Source organism: Canis lupus, chromosome 1 (genome assembly GCF_011100685.1).
Source record: "Canis lupus familiaris isolate Mischka breed German Shepherd chromosome 1, alternate assembly UU_Cfam_GSD_1.0, whole genome shotgun sequence".
In the NCBI taxonomy this organism is placed as follows: domain Eukaryota; kingdom Metazoa; phylum Chordata; class Mammalia; order Carnivora; family Canidae; genus Canis; species Canis lupus.
In genome coordinates, this window is record NC_049222.1 from 93,198,722 (window position 1) to 93,218,095 (window position 19,374).

General features: G+C 41.6%; 1 protein-coding gene and 1 non-coding gene across 23 annotated transcripts in view; one reads left to right on the forward strand and one right to left on the reverse strand.

Moving 5' to 3' along the window:
* Positions 1 to 19,374, reverse strand: part of GLIS3 (GLIS family zinc finger 3) — a 546,483-nt gene that overhangs the window by 247,061 nt on the left and 280,048 nt on the right. The gene's annotated exons all lie outside the window — the stretch shown is intronic.
* Positions 14,871 to 14,976, forward strand: LOC119869887. Its single transcript, XR_005354878.1, has one exon. It is a non-coding gene; the product is annotated as a U6 spliceosomal RNA (small nuclear RNA).

Genomic DNA, 19,374 nt, shown 5'->3' on the forward strand with positions numbered 1-19,374 from the left:
ATCCAGAATTTCTAATTTGGCATTTTTATTCCTTGGCAAAATTATTAAGTTGGCTTTATTATTTTTAAAGTTCTTTCTTAAACATATCTTTTTAAGAGTCATCCTGGGAGTTTCATAAAAGCCACATGAACTCATCCATCCCAGAGAAAGAGGTAATACAAGATCAAGAAACACACCTGAAGAGCAAAAGCAATAGGTCGCATTTACCTGCCTTGGTAACATCCCTTTGGCCAGGGAATGAAGCCAACAGGTCTTGCAACATAAAGGATGGAGCTCAATATCTACCCACTAGCTAGGTCACCCCATCCTCTCAGATGCTAGAGAAGGCCAGGCAAGGCTGGGCAGGGATGCTTTCTCTCATCATGTAAATAGTCCCCTCATCCTTTACTTCCCATTCTGAGCCTCTCTCCATGCTTCTTTACTCCATGGACAGGCTTTCAAGCTACTCATCTTCTCTATTAGAATTCACCTTGATCACAATATTCAGGCTTGACTGTTTTCTGAACACGGGCTCACATGCAACTCAGATCCCTCAAAGATGGACCCTCTGTGCTAGTCACAACCACTGCAACATCTGGTCTGTTATGAAAAGAGCCAAGCTATGAAGTCTTTAGTTGGTAAGTACATGAGGACCAAATGCAATGTTCCCACATGGAGAGTAGGTACAGTTACATGGCGGGCCCATTCTTCCATGATAGTGGAGTGTCTTTAATCCATCAGTAACATTTGGGCAATAATGGATTAACTTTCAGGAAGCAGGAAGAGTTTTCCATAAAACTTAGAAGGACATTTTAATTAGCCATTACTGAGCTATCAAGATTTAGTTCTAATGTATGAAATACACTCACTGTAAATAATACATAACTTTTTTTTCTCTTTACAATATACTGAGAAGTCTAGCCAAGTATGAACTTTTTTTTTATGCCATCCTGCTTATTATGGAGATTTCACACATTACAGAGATCTTGCTTTCTAGACAGGACTGTCCCCTCTTGTTATATTATTGTGCTGGTATGGTGATTGTTTAGTTTTCTTCTTCTATAAAAGTGGAGTGAGCTCAAAAAGAGAATCCTGTGATGTACACAAGCAGCCTAATGAAGCCACATTCATCATTTCATAGTTCACATTATAGCCCCAAATAGAACTGAAAGCTCAAATTAGTAGTAAAATAACTCTTAAGTAAAAGTATATGCTTTAGTCATAGAGCGTGATGTATGTAGTTATGATCCTTCTTTGCTTGTGTTTATTGCTTTGTTTTTTTTTTCAAATTTGGCCCCTTAAGTACCTACCTCTCTCCCTCTTTTAAATGGCTGCCAATCTCAAATTGGAAACCAGCTTTATAACCTTGCAACCACTACATTTGTGCTGCACACCTGTTCCTCTAATACCTACCACCTGACTTCTATAGTACAGAGGAGACAGAGATATCTGTCTTTATCTGCAATGATTTACAAGAATGATCACTACAGTTGGGCCTGCATGAGAGCATGGATGGGTAACATTCATCTAAAATACAGGATGCTTAAAGCACTGGTCCTCAAACCTCAGTGTATTCCCAAATCACCTGGGAATTTGTTACACCTCCTGAATGTCAGGTCTCACCTCACAAGTTTCCGATTCGACAATCTTGGAGGGGGCCCAGAATTTTCAGTAAGCACTCCGGTCATTCTAAAGCATTCATGGGCAACCATACTTCGGGGTTCACTAATAAAAGGAGCCTGCATCCCCACTCCCAGGCTTAAAGAGCTAATAGACTCTCATGGCATGACAAGAAGGACAAATACAATACACAGCCACAAAGGGGAAACTCAGGATGGTCCCCACTGGGTAATACAGCACTCTTCCCCAACCATGACCAAGACATACCAGCTACAGGAAAAGACAACATGGTGTTCGGCTGAGAGTGTAAATCACAGCATCAGGCTGCCTAGATTCAAGTCCTTGCTCCACCAAGGACTTAACTTCTACTTTAGTTTCTTATTCTCTGATATGGGAATAATAATAAGCATCGGCCTTACAGAATAAATGGGGAGTTTCAATAAATGAAAAGGTGCAAAGCATACAGAGCAGCACCTGATGTACAGGAGGTGCTTAGTGATTGGTAATGTGTGTGTCGGATGTGGTTAAGGACAGAAATACCTGCTTAAAATAGTCACTGAAAAAGTAACTCGTAGAATCCCATTATACAAATCTAGAGCCGAGGTACAGGTTACCAGTTTTATTTACATAAATCTGTCTGGCATTTCTGTCTCCACCTCCCTTCTAGTTGGCTGGTTCCTCCTTCCTCCTCAACCCCAGGGCGTTAGAGTCTTCTTGCTAATTCACCTGTCAAGCTATACCCAGGCTGGGGATGGTCAATGTTGCAAACCAGGAAGACTCTAAAGGAGTGGGTCCCCAAACCATGCTTTGATTTCAGGTTGAAATAGTGTCCCACCAAAGCCATGATTTGGTATCCTCATCATTTGGACTTTGTCTCAGAAATTCTAGGAATTTTGTTATCTTTTCCGAACACTGATTTTCTTAGCCTTTTGTGGTTCATATACTTCTGAACACACTGATATATTCCTCCTGATAGTGCTTTCTAGAACGCTGATGTTGTCAAACCCCACAATCTTGAGAGATTTAGCCACATCCCTGTTCTCCATCTCTCTTCAGCTGTCAATCTTTAAACTCTCTCCCTCTTTTGTCAGATTTGGAGGTTCTACCCAACTGGATTATATTCTCTTGTGGCTCTATATTTTATAAAGTGATCCCTTATTACAACATAGATTTGTTTGTGGGTTTTTTTTCCTGATTCCATTACTTCGTAAATGCCATCACCATGAAGAGCTGTTTGAGGCTCTAGCCCTGTACCAAGACCTCTTCTTAGATGGCATTTCTTTAAATCATCAACATTGAACCCAGTTATATTTCAGGCACCTGGTCTCAGCCTGTGTCATCTACAAAGCAACCATGACACCTCAGTAGATGGGATTATGCCTCCATTTGGACATGACACATTTTCAGCAAACTACAGAATCTACAGTTAAAGCCAGTCTAAGAGGATCATCTACTGCAATCTTTTGGATTTTCCAGATACAGAAACTTAAGTTCTTGTTTAAGACACTTGCTCAAAGTCACATAGTTGGAGGGCAGCTAATAGTTTCCTGGTTGCTCCAGCAATCTTTCCACCAATGCAATTTCTCAGTAAAGATATAAAAGATACATTTATGAAAAAATGTAGTTGACACACAATGAGGATGACAGATGACACATTAGATCTGATTCATTCTCAGCACTGAATTAATTTTTTGCCTTATTACAAAAGGAAAATACTTTAATTATAAAATATGTTTAAAATACAAACAAACAGAAAGAAAAAAATCAAGCTGTCCACTGCATCTCTATCGGAAATTAACCAATCATAAGTTGGATATTAGTACCCTCCCAATGTTTTTTTTTTTTTAACGCGAATGTCTGTTTAGCAATGTAATGATGCTGTGTGTGCCATTTTGTGACCTGCCTCTTTTACCTAAAAACATAATGTGACTTTCTTTCATATTGTTAAACTTTCTTCATCATCATTTATACTTTCTGCTGAGTACTCCACAGTACAACCAATCTCTTCTTGAACATTTGTTTCTCCTAATTTTTAAAAAATTATCAGCAACTTTGAAATTAATGCCCCTTTAGCTAAATTTCTATGCAGACCATGAAAAATTCATAAGGATAAATTCCTAGAGTTGGAACTGCTAAGACAAAAACTATGCACAGTCTCAAGACTTTCAGTAGATGCCAACAAATTGAGAACTATATTTAAAAGAGACACTGACAAACTGGAAGGTGTCCAGAGGATGACAACCAAAGTGTCTATTCAACATGTCCTCGAGGCAGGCTAAAGGGACTGAGTGTGCCTGGCACACTTAGGGAGGAAGATAAATTCCCTCCAAAAGGAAAAGGATTTTTGTTTTCCTGTCTGCTGCTTTGTTTCTCGTTTAAAGTACATTCAACAATATCAGGGGACACCTAGGGGGAAAAGAGTCCCTGTGCTGGATATTAAGCTACTGCATCTCAGCTTCCGTGCTGCACTCTATGACACTAGAGCTGGGATCTGCAGTCACACTCCACTACCAGGCTGTTCCTGTTAGCCTCTGCCCACAGAGAGCATGAGAGGAAAGCCAAAAGAGGCAGAAAGGTTGACTCCTTCCATGTTCTTTTTTTTTTTTTTTAAAGATTTTATTTATTTATTTATTTGAGAAGGAGAGGAAGAGAGAGAGAGAAGCAGACTCCCCACTGAGCAGGAAGCCCGAACTGGGAGTCAGTCCCAGGACCCTGGGATCATGACTTGAGCTGAAGGCAGACATTTAACCCACTGAGCCACCCAAGTGCCCCTTCCATGTTTTTCTGTTCCTTTCAGCATCGCCCAGGAACAGTGCTCTATCTTGGTATCAGCAAGTGATTTCACTTTGTTCTTTTTCCAATGCCCTCAGATGCAGCCTCATTGGCACAGTCCCTCCCTCAGAGATCTGGTTCCTAGTTCCCTGGGATCTTTTTCTGAGCTCCTAAGTTTCGATGACTCTGACCTCTTCCCTTTGTTCCCATCTCAAGGGGTGATGGCTACTTCCTCTCCTTCTTCACCTTTTCATTTTTCTAATACCTAGCTAACAATTCTATATAATGGATTCCCTCTGTTAAAATGACTGGTGTGATTTGGTATCTTTAGTGGACCCTGACTGATATGGTTCCCTATGACTGCAGCTGGTAAATTGAGAAGGAGTAACCTCATGTCCAGGAATTCCTGACCTGAGAGAAAGTTAAGACAGATCAGTAGTCTTAAGAGTATTTTTGTCAGTGCAATCCTTTTTTTTTTTTTTTTTTTAGTGCAATCCTTTTAAAAAATATAATCTTTTACCAAACTCAATGTGTAATCTATAAAAGCAGAGGTGCTTTGGCTGAAGTGAGAGTATGGAGCATCCCACCCCTTAGTTGCATGGCCCCACTCAGCCAGCAGTTTCTATAGAGCCCTATTCCCTCCTGCCCTGCCCCAACCTTCTGTAGAACTCCTGGGTTCAACAGATCCTAGTCTGGCAACCACTAATCCACACAACCTATGTTCCTTTCCAAATTTTGATTCTGTAACTATGCAGCTCTTCTTGCACGGTCCAGGGATCTCTGGACATTTACATGACCCCAATAATAGTTCAAGAGAAACAGAAGAGGTCTGCCACCAGGTGCTTCATACACACCTGGCTGTCTCATCTACAGCCCCGTCTTTCAACCACAACCAAGAGATCCTTTCCAACCAGGCTGGGGTAATACAGTGCAGAAACCATTATTGAGTAACTGCCATTCCTGCTGTTAAGAATAGGTCAGCGTTTTTCATTATGAGCCTCTTTCAGAGGTTTCTAACATGATTTTAAAAATCTGCTCTAGCTTAAAGTTTGGCATGAAAGTTCTTGGCTCCAGGCTGTACTTTCTTTCAGTGAAGCTACTAAAAGTGTATTTAGCTACTTTAGAGCTCAGAGAGATCACTGTAAGTTCTAAATAAGAGAAATCTGAAGTTTGAAATGTCCCCCTTCCCCCTCAAAATCTATTAAGCTTCCATTTCTTAATAAAAAAAAATTCCAGGCTATTTGCTAAAACTGTAGCCTTTCAATTGTTAAAGTGATACTCAAACTGTTCAAACATAAAAGAATTTAATGCAAATAAGGTATTCATAGTAAGATGGTTTTCTCACATCCATTTCCACTATAGTTTGGTTTCAGCTTGTCTTTACCTGCTTTGATCCCCTGAAAATAGGGTCAAATTGCTTTTGAAACAAATTCCAAACTTTAAATTTTGCATCAGTGATATTTATAACTTGCAGATACTTTTCCTTTGTATCTTCTCAACTACAGTCAACAAAGGTGGTAAGTGATAAGTATCAGAATTATTCCCTCTTCACAGAAGAAAAGATCGAAGCTCAGAGAGCTTGACCAGCTTAAAGTCCTTGTCAAAGCCAGAGTAAGAAGTTGACTGCCTCGATGCCTGCACTGCGCTTGCATTCCTCAACTCCTGCAACAAGAGCAAACCATAATGAAGACAGAGAAAAAGGGAAGCTACCCAAGCCAGAAATACCTGCAAACCTGGAGCAACTTGTTTCATGGGTGGGGTTTCCCTCTCCAGGGAAGTTCCTTCAACCAGCAGAGGCCCAGCAGCCTTAAAGTCCTCACTCTGTTCCTCTGCATTGGAGACTGAGTTCAGGTCACTATCAGGAAAATAACCTTTATCCCCACACTTGTCTTCAGTGCTGGGAAGGGCCTGGGCTCTGGAGTGATCCAGAGAAAAGTGGGCTGAAATACTAGCTTTACCATTCACAGCCAGGGTCAGCCTCCCATTCCACCTCTAAGAGATAAAACAAAAAACAGAAAAAAAGGGACGCTTGGTGGCTCGACAGTTGAGCATCTGCCTTTGGCTTAGGTCGTGATCCTGGGGTTCTGAGATCAAGTCCCAAATTGGGCTCCTGGTAGGGAGCCTGCTTCTCCCTCTGCCAATGTCTCTGTCCCTCTCTCTGTGTCTCTCCTGAATAAATAAATAAATCTTAAAAAAAAAAAAAAAAAAAGGAAAAAAAGAAACCAAACCACTACCTCAAAAGGTTTCTGTGGTCAGTAAAAACACCCAACACAGTGGGGTGCCTGGGTGGCTCAGCTGGTTAAGTGTCCAACTCTTGGTTTTGGGCCAGGTCATGATCTCAGGGTCATGAGATTGAGCCCCATGTTGGGCTCTGTGCTGCATGTGGAGTCTGCTTAAAATTCTGCCTCTGCTCCCCTTCCCTTGCTCATTTGTTCTCTAAATTAATTAATTAATTAGTTAGTTAATTAAAAACACCCAACACACAAGAGAAATTCAATATGATAGGCAAATATAAACACTGCCTCAAAAAAAAAAAAAAAAAAAACAACACCTAAAAAGGAAAGAAAAGAGAAGAAAAAAAGAAAAAAGGTAGTTATTCAAAAGAGGGGACACTATGAATATTCTCCTCCCTAAAAAATGAAAAATACGCACAGTCACATAAGACTACAAACAACAACCTGTGTGGAAAATACCATTGTAAAATTGTGCAGGAATCTGCTGGCTTGTAAGACCCAATGACTCTGGGTATGCTGGGTATACACAACATGGCTTTATGATTCAGCCAGTGACTGTGTGCTATGATTCCCAAACCATCCTATTCTTTCTTCCAACTCCAAGATGCTTCATCTATTAGTTTACCCATTTATTTTTCCAACATCCTTGCATTCTTGAGCATTTATAAATAAAGGCAAGATCGTGAACAGTGCTGTGTTGAGCTATACTGGAGCTGAAACAAAAGGGAAAACCAGTAATAATGACCTGGTCCTATTTTAAATTTTTATATTTTATCCATAATGGATTTTTGGGGTATTAATATTGATCACTTTAAATATCACACTAAAATATTATGTATCTGGATTAATGAGCTTTTGGCATCCCCTCAGAATTCTGACTCTAATCTTGACTCTAAATGAGACACCTCTCATAGTTGAAACCTGAAATCCCATGGAGTCACCACAGGATGCAATTAAGAGGCATTAAAGATCTATTATGGATGTCCAGGCTGAGAAAGATCAAGTGAGGAACATGCAGCACAAGGCTGGCCAGTAGTGACATCCCAAAACAGACCTTCTGTTGTATCTTTTTTACACTTCACCATCCACCCTTCACACCTCTTTCCCCATAACAGTGTGAGATAGTTCTGTTTGCCATTCACTGCCCCTGTACACATGCAGTCCCACAAATCCACCAGATTTCTACAGGTAGGGTGTTCACCATGCGGTACATGTTCGCAGCCTTGCCCTGCTGGCTCTTGGTCATAAGGGTAGAGTCTGCTCCAAGACCAAGTGGCCACCACAGTTTCCTGAGCTGTGCCTGGGTTACACGAGGGCTTCATATTCAATGCAGTCCAAAACACTCAAATCCCAGAACAGCACTGAGGATCACCATGCTGCATGGGAACACGATTGCCAGACACAAGTGGTATAAACATGATCTGCTTGATTTCTTCTCAAATATTCTAAAGCATCTAGTTCCTCTCTCCCAGGCTTCTCCAGGCAGGGCTTTGCCCCTTCTGTCCTTACCACAGTCAACTCTCTCTACTTTGCAGCACATTACTGCTGTAAGCAAGTAAGCCCCTGGTGGCAGAGGATGTCAGCTGTTACATAAATCAGACTACATTCCCCAGTCTCCCTTGCACCTACATTTGGCCATGTGCCTCCTCCTTTCTAGCCAATGAGGTATGAACGGTAGGGATGTTCCCGTTATCAGACTTCCATGTGTAATCTCCTTTTTTTTCAGCTCCCCATCCGGCTAAATGGAGAGAACACTTCCAGAATAATGGAGCCAAAGCAGATAGAGCCTGGGTCCCCGCAGGAACATATGGAAAGCCCCCAACCAGATGGAAATAAACTAGAAATGAAAAACTAAGCTCATTGAGATTTGGGGGTCTGTTATAGCAACTAGCCTCTCTGGACTAATATACTTCCCCAACTAGACTATCAACTCTTCACTGGCTGGCTCTCTATCTGATGCATCTCTGTATTCTCAACAGTGAGAGCACACAGTGGGTGTGCACTACAATCCTGTGATATTTAGGCATCTCTATTTCCCTCTTGAAGCTATTATAAAAAAGTACCTCCACCACCATTGCCAGTAGAATGACTTATTATGAATTGCTCTCTATCTCTTTATACTGAAAATGAAGGAAATATATTCCTAGAAACCCCTGTTAATTATGATCACTAAATAGAATGATTCATGCTTCTTAAATGCCACTTCATAATCAGCTAATAATCTAAATATAAACAAACATACAAAGGCAAAGGATGGAGTTGGAATGGGAGCCCCAGACACATACTTGAGTTTTCCTCTGGAAAGATTTCTAATGCACTATAGTGTCTTAGGATATGTTTCTGCTCTGTGCATATCACAGTTGACATCTTGTCAAAACCAAGCAAAATAATTGCATCCCCCAAGTAAAAGTATCATGCAGGCAGCAATTTAAATGTGGCACTGCTTATCAGCACCGATTTACTAACATCTTACTGTATATAACCATGCATGGTAGAAGGAAAAGTTATACATCCGTACCAAGATTTAGGCATAAAAACAAAATCCGTTACACTTCCAATTCAAAAGAAGAAAGAACAAAGGAAAAGGGAATAAAATAAGAAGCTTTGTTTCTTCCTCTTAGAAATAAACTTTTTTTTTTTTAAATAAACTTTTAAAGAAATCTAAGTCTGCACACCTCCATTGAGATGAGGGGGACAGGACATAAGCCAGTCTGCTCAGGTCTTGAGGGAGAAGAAAAACAACCTATCTTATGAGGTTATTAAGCTAACACCTCAGCAAGCCGCAGGCATGCTACTCATTTATTACACAAAACCGAAATCTTCTGACAGTCCATAATTATGTGCTGAGAACTCTAATGAATAACTCTGCATCAGAAGGATTCACAAAACTTTGATCAGTGTCCCGAGAGACAGCAGGTCAAGATGAACCTTGAAATCTGATTAACATCACCCATTCCCATCAGCATTCTAAAAACACTGTTTTTAAGCTTTCCATTCTTCACCTGGATATTTTGAAAACATAATTTTGTCAAACATTCTACAGCAATTATAAAAAGTAGCATAAAAAGTCACTTTTGAAACAGACTTAAGATAAAGTTTGTATAATTTCCCATGTGCAATTCTCCATACCTTTTTGATTCTAGGGCCATGATCATAAAAAAGTTATACTGCAGGACTCAATGCTATACTATATTAGATGGGTAACTGGCTATCATTTTGTATCTTGTGCTCTGCAAGTGACCAAGATTTTAGGAGACCTGGGTTTGAAGTGGTAATGTTTATTTTTTTATGATTTTATTTTTATTTGTTTATGAGAGAGACAGAGACAGAGACAGAGAGAGAGAGGCAGAGACACAGGCAGAGGGAGAAGCAGGCTCCATGCAGGGAGCCTGATGTGGAACTCGATCCCAGGACTCCAGGATCACACCCTGGGCCGAAGACAGGCACTAAACCACTGAACCACCCAGGGATCCCCTTATTTTTGTTTAAATAGGCATGGAGCTCCATGTGGAGCCCGATGCAGGGCCTAAACTCATGTTCCTGAGGATCAAGACCTGAGCTGAGATCAAGAGTCGTATGCTCAAACCAACTGAGCTACCCAGGCACCCTTGAAGTGGTGATGGTGTTTAAAATGGGCCATCCACACAACCCTTTTCTCTATTCCCTTTGGTTTTAAGACATGAAGCAGGGAACAGAAATCTGATTTAGCTGAAGCTAAATGATCTGGAGAAGGAATAGAACACATGTTGATGGTTTTATCAACAATTTGGTTCAAATGACGGTCGTGTGTGTGTGTGTATGTGTGTGTGCACACAAAATGAAAATACAACTGCCCTGGTCCCTCCTAGTAGGGTTAGAGAAGGAATGGCAAAAACAAAACAACAAAACAAACACCACATGCCACACCCCTAATTATTGCACACAAGGCAGACCTCACTAGTGAATACCCAACTCTTTCCAACGGAGCCCCACAGTCTACCATCTTTACCACAGCCCTCTCGGCACCAGCTACCAAACACGTGGAATTGAAACGCTAAATGAAATCTAGTTTCCAGCTCTGATTCTGTCCTATTACTAATGAATATTTGAAATGGATAAGACATCAGAGTTCCTCAACTCCCCATTTACAGGTAAAGAAAATGAGCAATGGAGATGTTGATTGGCTTTTCAAAAGCCAAAGAGCCAATCCACAGGGATGTTTTAATTGAAATCTTCAGATTTTTGAAAAACTCTTTCTTGGTATGGTATGATTTATACCATTGAAGACATGTACAACAAGGTTCAAGAGTAAAAGGATTTGAGCAAAATTTTCAATGTGTTCTACAATGTGAGCCAAACAAACAAAAATCCACTGCAGGAAGTGTAGGGAGAGCTGTAAATTCACTCTCAGCCTTGAAATTTGGGCAAGATGATTAGTAAAGCTTACTATAGACCCTGTCTCCTGTATCATTTGCCTACATCAACAACTTCTGGTATCACATGCTACTCCACACCAGAATAAGAGACAATACGTGTAGAAATTACCTCTAGAGAAAGACACTACCTCTGCTGCACCTTCTGGGTTCACATCATTTACACCATGGTCACATCTGATCTCCCACCTTTCTCCATGAGGTCAAGGTGGAGCCCCGAGGGGCTGGGGGGCTATTCAAAGTCTGAGGTCAGGTCTTTCAACACAAGACAAACTTTTCCAGTCCCAGTTTAATAATGACTATTCTGTGTTTTTGGCTTAGTAGCATTAAAAACCCCACAAGGAGTCTTCTGGGAGAGAGAAAATGACTATGAAGCCGCCCACACCTCTGATCTATCCTTCTCTCTCTCTCTCTCTCTGTCTGATATATGTATACACATACACACACACACACACACACACACGCACACCTTCTCTCCCTCTATTCTAAGACTTTCCTCAAACAGAGAAGAGCCCCTGGAATGCACTCCATCTCAGGGTTCTCTGACCGTGAAGAACCCTCGGGAGAAACGTACGTGCACAAAGAGGGAAAAGAGTGGCAAACTGCTAGCGCTATAAAAGCCAGAAGCCTCCAGCAGGTTCTCAGTGGTGGAGGAGAAACAGCCACGGGGAAGGACTTCACACGAGGAGGCGAGGAGGAGCAGCTGGGGCGGAGGTGGAAGTGGGTGACAAAGACATGGAGCCAGAAACAGAGCTGTGAGGAAGAAGGGGGAAAAAAGGCTGAGCAGCCGAAAGCTGGTGGTTAAAATAACTCGTGGTAACAGAGTGTTCTTTGTTACCACACACTGCTCTTTGTTATCACACATTACAGAAAGTTATAAACAACAGAAGCATGCTGTACACTAAAGCTGCTTTTCAAGCTCCGGGCTCTGGTGACCTAACAGACTCCCCGGCTTCCCCCTTGTGTAGATGGATGCCATTTCCAGAACAGCACGTCGGGACTTTGGCCGTTACTCTGTACATCTCAGCCGACACACAGGAATCTTCTATGCTATGCAACAGCGCACTCTCTGCAAAGATGCCTTTTGCATCCCCATTGGCGCGGGTCAAGAAGATGCAGGCAGGGTTGGTTGCATCTGCAAGGAAAAGTGACTGTCGAGTTTTACAAGCAAAGGGATGCGAAACTTACCTGAGGGAATTAAAAAGCCCAGAGAAAATGAGCTCATTTGGGTTTATACATAAAATTAGACACTCCACAGCACCAAGAAAACAGCTTGCCTGCGAAGGCAGTGGACAGACACAGCCCAGGTTGGGCTGGGAACGGACACCCTGTGGTGGCTCTGGAGAACCTTCTCCCTCCCCCTGCCTCCATCACCATCTTCCCTGACTGCCATCCTTCCATCCTGCTCCCACATTTGGCCTCTCATCTACCAACCATGGGGCGCAGAGTGCCCTGAGGAGCATTCTGGTGGGAGAAGGAGAGAGGGAATGCCCAGCCCTACTTCTTCCCGTGATGCCACACTATAGCCAATGGATCCGGTCTGATCACCTCTTCTCCCTCCAACCTCTCCTTCCTCATCACGTCAGTCCTATCTGCCCTCAGGAGTCAACACGGACTTTCTCACTGCCAGAGCTCTCTTTCTCTCAGCCTCCACTCCACTTGACTTCTCAGTTGCTGTGGTCAGACACTTAGGAGTACTTCCTCCTCACTCAGAGTCCCCCCACTCTGCTATTCCAAACCACATCATCAATCACTTTTTCTCTATCACTGAGGGCTTTTGATATGCTTGCCATTTAAGAGCTGATGTTTTCTCAGGGTTGCCTTTTCTTCTCATTTCTTACTCTGCATCCTGAGAATGCTGTTTCTCACTAGACTGCTGGCTCCTTCAGGACAAAGGCTGTGTCAAACTCATCTATGAGTGCCCCTTGGCAGGTGCACAAGTCCATGCTGGGAGCATGCTTGCTCCATGCCTGTCATCATCAGAGCCTGCCATTTGCCCTTCTGTGAGATCACTCAGGTCTGCTTTCTCACCATTCCCACTGCATTGCAGCCTTCTCATTTCATCCTGGCCAGGTTATAGCCGGAGTTATAACCCAACCGATCCCCACACTTCTATCTCCTTCCCTGTCCGTTCCGTCCTTCAGAGGACCACCAAAATTATCTTTTTGAAAGACAGATAAGCATCATATCCCTACTATGATTGTATTCCTTCAACTGCTTCCCTTTGCCCTTGCATGGGATGATACCCAAAGTCTGCAGGATGAGAAATTCGGTGCCCCTAATAGTTTGGTCTCAACCTCCACACATCTCTACCACAACGTATCCTACATCCTAACCCTACTGATATACTCAACCTGTATCTTCAGCCTTCTCTTTGAGTATATGGTTCTACTGGCCAGGAATTTACTTGCCTATCTCTCAGTCCAGGGAGATCTGCAGCCCCAAGTGCCAGCTGGAGGATCATGATCTCTGTGAAGCTGCCCCAGCACCACTCTCAGGCGGTAAGTCATTTATCCCCTCCCTAAGTTACCAGAACACTTGCCCCTTATCTCCATCATATCGCTGAACATGTTATAGTCCAACTTCTATCTTTATGTGTACCAGACAGTGCACTCTAGGAGACCAGAATCCTAGTCTTGGTACTTAACACAGCATCTGTCACATTTGTGGACTGTTTTTGACACTGGATTGAAGTCAATGAAATTTCAAAAGAATCTGTCAGCAACAAATCTTTAACAGTTAACCACACACAGGAAATTATGAAAAGTGGGTGTCTCCAGAGAGGAAAAGTGATGGATTGTGTTAAAAGACAGACACCCTTTCCACTGCATATCCTTTTCGTGAGTTTTAGATTTTTTTACTGCCCATGTGCACTATTTTTCCCCACAGTCTAGGGAGGCGCTACAGTCTGTGCCTGGCACTGCGCACAGTGGGGATTTTGGGCACCGTGGAAAAGCTTCACTAACCAAAGAAATTCTTGAACTTGGTGAAACTTCTGTGTAGATTATCCGAGTATTCCCTCAACTCCCACAGAGCTGTGCTGTTCTTCAGTTGTAGCATTCTGTCCAGCCTGATAACAGAATGATTTATGGACATGTCCTCCCCGCTGGGTCGTTGAGTCCTGAGAAGACAGGGACTCTCCACTCCTCACCTTCACGGACTCTGCAAGCTTCCAATGTAGTGCTCTGCACACCCTTGGCCGTCAACTTGTAACTGTTTAATTGAATTGGACAGACTATGAAGACATGGCAAATTTTCAGATTGAAAAAAAAAAGCAATAGTTATACTAGTTTGCAGCTAATAATCCATGTTAAGTGGAGGGAAAGAAGAGAAAACCTAAAATACTGTTAAGTGATAACAACAATAAATATTCGGTTTACTATTGTCAGACTGAATACAGAGCTAGAATAGCTATAAAAACATCACATATTTTGATGTGTTGTCATTCCTTATTTAGGTTATGGATTCATATATTTTATTCCTTCTGCACTTATCATGGCAAAAAGAGCATTGTCCTTTCACGTGAGAGCCTTGAGTATACACACAGCTACCACTCTACGGAACCACTGTTTGGTAGAAAATGAGAAAAAGTTTTGAGATGAAAGAGGAAAAGGAAAAATGGATTCTGAGATGATAGCCTTATAAATAAAACAGGACAATAATCAGCAATTTCCAGATAGATCTAAAACTTCACTCTCCTGGTGAAAATACTCCAACTAAATCCTTTAGAGCATGCGAAGCAGTTGGCAAGCCCCCCACCGTGAAGAAGAACAGCCCACACAGGATGTGGACTCTGTCCTCACAAAGCCGAATAGACAGTCATACTGACAATCACATTAGAAGTTAGAAAACAATGCTCGCCTTGGCAGCACACACGCTAAAACGGAACAATAGAGAGAAGATTAGCATGGCCCTCACGAAAGGATGGCACATGAAAGTTAGAAAACAAAAGGAAATTTAAGAAAAAAAAAACCCTACTACAACACAGGATTCATACATATGAGATGAATATTCACTGAGCACCAAATACAGAAATACGCAGTATCCATATGTGCCTAGGTGACACAAGAGATATGGATCTGCAGGTCCTAATCATGTCACACAGTCCAAGCCTATTTCCTCCAGGAAGTCTTTCCCTTTCTTCCTCCTTCTTCCTCCTCTCTCTCTCTCTCTGCCCCCCCACCACACACATGCACGAATACACACACACACACACACACACACACACACTTGTTCTCTCTGGCCCCTGAACACACCAGAGATTTATTTGGCCCTGCTTGTCCCGTTTTACCACTGTCCATTTTATGTTATGGTTAGTTACAGCCCTGTAATCAACCAATGAACTTCAGATCACCTGCACAGAGACCCTGCAGCACATTCACTCACTAGGAAACTCTACTAGTTAATGCCACATGAAGCACAGCTCACTGGCTAGACAAAGTCTGGTCACAGCATGGTAGGTCTGGATATGTCCCCTCTCCCCACATGCCCTATAAGAATTCTACTTCTCAAAGGGAGTAAGGATATAGGGTATGGCAAAGAGAAGATAATAAAAGAGAAGTCAGTGGCATATAGATAAATTCTTCTTCTCAGGTCACTTGCAATAATTAATTTATTGACCTGCCTCCTTTTAGAAACAAGTATTAGGTTTTATTTTCCTTTGTAGGCCCTTAGCCCAATTATTTGCATAAAACATATGCTTAATAAATAGTTGGTGATTCAGTTGGTTCATTAAAGGGGAGTTGAAAGGTAAGAAAAAGAAATATTCTCAACTAGTACTCACTGAAATGAGAAATAATAAGGCCAACAAAAGAGAAGGTCAATTCTTCCTTACTTTGCCCATCTTAAGTGTGTCCTGAAGTGATTCAACAAGATGCCTTCACCAAATTTGAAAGGATATTAAAGTTCACAGGATACACAGCAAAGATAAAAATCAACAAAACAAAGACAACCTACTGAATGGAAGAAGATATTTGCAAATTACTTATCTGAGCTGGGATTAATATCCAAAATATATAAAGAACTTACACAACACCAAAAACTAATTTCATTAAAAAACAGAGGACCATAATGAACATTTTTCCAAAAAAAACCATATATAGATGGCCAACAGACAATCACAGAGAAATGCAAATCAAAACCACAATGAGATATCACCTCACACCTGTCAGAATGGCTAAAATCAATAACACAAGAAACAGCAGGTGTTGGTGAAGATGTGGAAAAAAAAGGAACCTTCATGCACTGTTAGTGGGAATGCAAACTGGTGTAGCCACTGTGGAAAACAGGATAGAGGATCCTCAAAAACTTAAAAGTAGAATTACCACATTCCACTACTGGGTATTTACCCAAAAAATACAAAAACATTAATTCAAAAAGATACATGCGGGGCATCTGGGTGTCTCAGATGGTTAAGCATCTGCCTTCAGCTCAGGTCATGATCTCCGGGGTCCTAGAATTGAGCCCCACATTGGGCTCCTGGCTCAGCAAGGAGCCTGCTACTCCTCTCTCTGCTGCTCCCCCAACTTGTTCTCTCCGGGTAAGTCTCAAATGAATAAATAAAATCTTTTTTTAAAAAAGATACCTGCACCCCTATGTTTACTACAGCATTATTTACAATAGCCAAAATATGGAAGCAGCCCAAGTGTCCAATGAGACATGAATAGATAAAGTAGAGGTGGTAAATATATACAATAGGATATCACTCAGCCATAAAAAAGAATGAAATCCTGCCATTTGTAATGACATGGATGGAGCTATACCATATCATGCTCAGGGAAATAAGTTAGTCAGTGAAAGACAAATACCATATGATTTCACTCTTATGTGGAATTTAAGTAACAAAACAAATGAACAAAGGAAAATTGAGAGAAACAAAAAACAGACTCTTAAATACAGAGAACCACCTGGTGGTTACCAGAGGGGAGGAGAGTAGGGGTCTGAGTAAAAGCATTTTAGATTGAATTCACCTCAGTAAATATTGAGTATCAACTATATATAGGGTGTGTTTCCAATGCAGAGAGGAAAGATAAAAAAGACTTGTTCTTTTCCTCAAGGATCTTATAATCTTGTATCGCGTTCCTTGAAAAACTACAGTGCCTTTGACTATGATGCAAAAAAACACGATGAAATGTCACAATATTTATAAAGTCCTATGTTTTTAAAACCACGGTCAAAAGAGATACATTAGTATTCCTTTTGAGAAAGCCCAAGTACTTCACAGCCAAATCCCACACAGCAGCCTGCCAGTCCAAAGGGCCTCACCCTGAAAGGCCTGTCTTCATTCCTCAGAAAGAAAATAAAATAGACAAGTCTTCAGAAGAAGTTACCAATGACTTAATTTTGATAAAACCATCTATATCCATATGTCCACATTAAAAGAAAAAAAAAGCTGGTGGAAAGGCTTATCCCTCACAACTAACTTTAAACAAAATGTAAATGTTTGCTTTACTTTTATTTTTATGGACTGCTCCCAAAGATTTTGATCTGGGCTCGTTTTTCATGTCTCTTAATAACCAAATATTCATGTCTGCCACCGGTGCAATGCAACAGTTCTATGGGGATGCGTCACTCCATTAAAGAAAGGGGACAGATATCACCTATGAAATAGCTCACTTTAATACATTCAGCTCAAAATTAAAAATGAAAATGCCTGAAGAGTCTAATCTTGAATAGTGCATATTTTTCCCTTCATGAAAGGTTTAAGAGAAAACAAATATATGTATCCATGTGTGTCAGTGCCTGTTTGTATCTTTTTTTTTTTAAGATTTTATTCACTTATTAATGAGAGATGCAGAGAGAGAGGCAGAGACACAGGCAGAGGGAGAAGCAGGCTCCATGCAGGGAGGCTGATGTGGGACTCGATCCCGGGTCTCCAGGATCGGCCCTGGACTAAAGGCGATGGCAAACCGCTGAGCCACCAGGGCTGCCCAGTGCCTGGTTGTATTTTAAAGATAATACAAAACTATGTATTCCCATCTCAGCTTTAAGAATTCAAGCAACACATGACTACAGGGGAAAGGAAAACAGAGTACTATTTCAAAACTATTGGGGAATTATTGAAGAGGAACATTGCCGAAACCTAAAAATGTTAAAAACACAAAATTAAACTGTCAGGTACCTTCACTAATAAGGGAGTGAAGAGGGAAAAATCCATACTCTTTTGTGATCAAAAGATGCACATTTCTTCTTAGACAAAGTGGCACCTCCCTTTAGGTGTCATGTTTGTGGCCTACGGGGTATTAGATTCAAGAATGTTGCTCTTTGGTCTCCTGTGTCCTGTGTCAGTGGGAGGTGTCCTGTCTGGGCTCCCAGGGGCTTCAGGATACAAACTTCTCATTGCCACCCCATTTAGGTCAGTGTGCCTCTTCCAGAAACAGGCAGGAGGCAGAGCTGTGGCACAGATGATCTACATGGCTGCCTCCTCCCTCCTATGGAGGCCCAGGGCTCTCACCTTCTTCTAGAAAACACTACACTTCTCCTTATTCCTGGTTTCTTGCCTACAACCCACAGCAGATCCAAAACTGTGGTCTTGGCTTAATCAATATTTGATTTAAGACAACCCCTACACTTATTCATATTGAGGAACATTATACTGACTCACATTCAATGAAAACAAAACAAAACAAGCCTTTATTACAGTTTCTGTGGTATGTCCCAGGAGAATTTGTATTTTAACCTTCTTTGGGACTTTAAAAAAAAATTGGGTAGAATCAAGTGAGAACACCCAAGAGTGGAAGGAAAGAAGAAAGCTTCCAAGTCCACTGAAGCTATATTGCTGTCCTGCCTGACACACTCTGGCCACCTGGTCCAGGACACAGAAATCAGGAGAGAGGCATGCGAATGGTTTTAAGGCCAAGGATGCTGGAATCGGGCAAGTTTTGGCTCAAACATTGGCTCAGTCCTGTGACAGCTGCCTCAGCCACTGTGTCCCTCAGCTTCCTCATCTGTAGGATCGTAGGATCTCATCTCCTATAAGACACAGGGAGTAGTGGGCATGGCTCAGCAAGGATTCTTGCTGTGACTGCTGTTGCTGGGGCAGCTGCTACACTACCCCTGCCGGCCTGGTAGAGCCACTGGATTATACTTTCTGTGAAGAGAAACTTCATGCAGAGCACAGTGGTTGTAACCGCAGGCTCTGGAGACTGACTTCAAATCCCAACTTGGCCGTTTTCTGATGTAGGTAAGTTCCTTGAACAATTTATTTAACCTCTCTGTGCCTTAGCTTCCATTTATAAAAAGAGGATAATAATATCTATGGAGTTATTGTGAGTGAAAGTAATATATGTGAAATGTTTGCAAGAGTTGCACATAGTAAGCATTTTTCCACTTAACCTTAGTGTGTCTGTAGTTTTTAA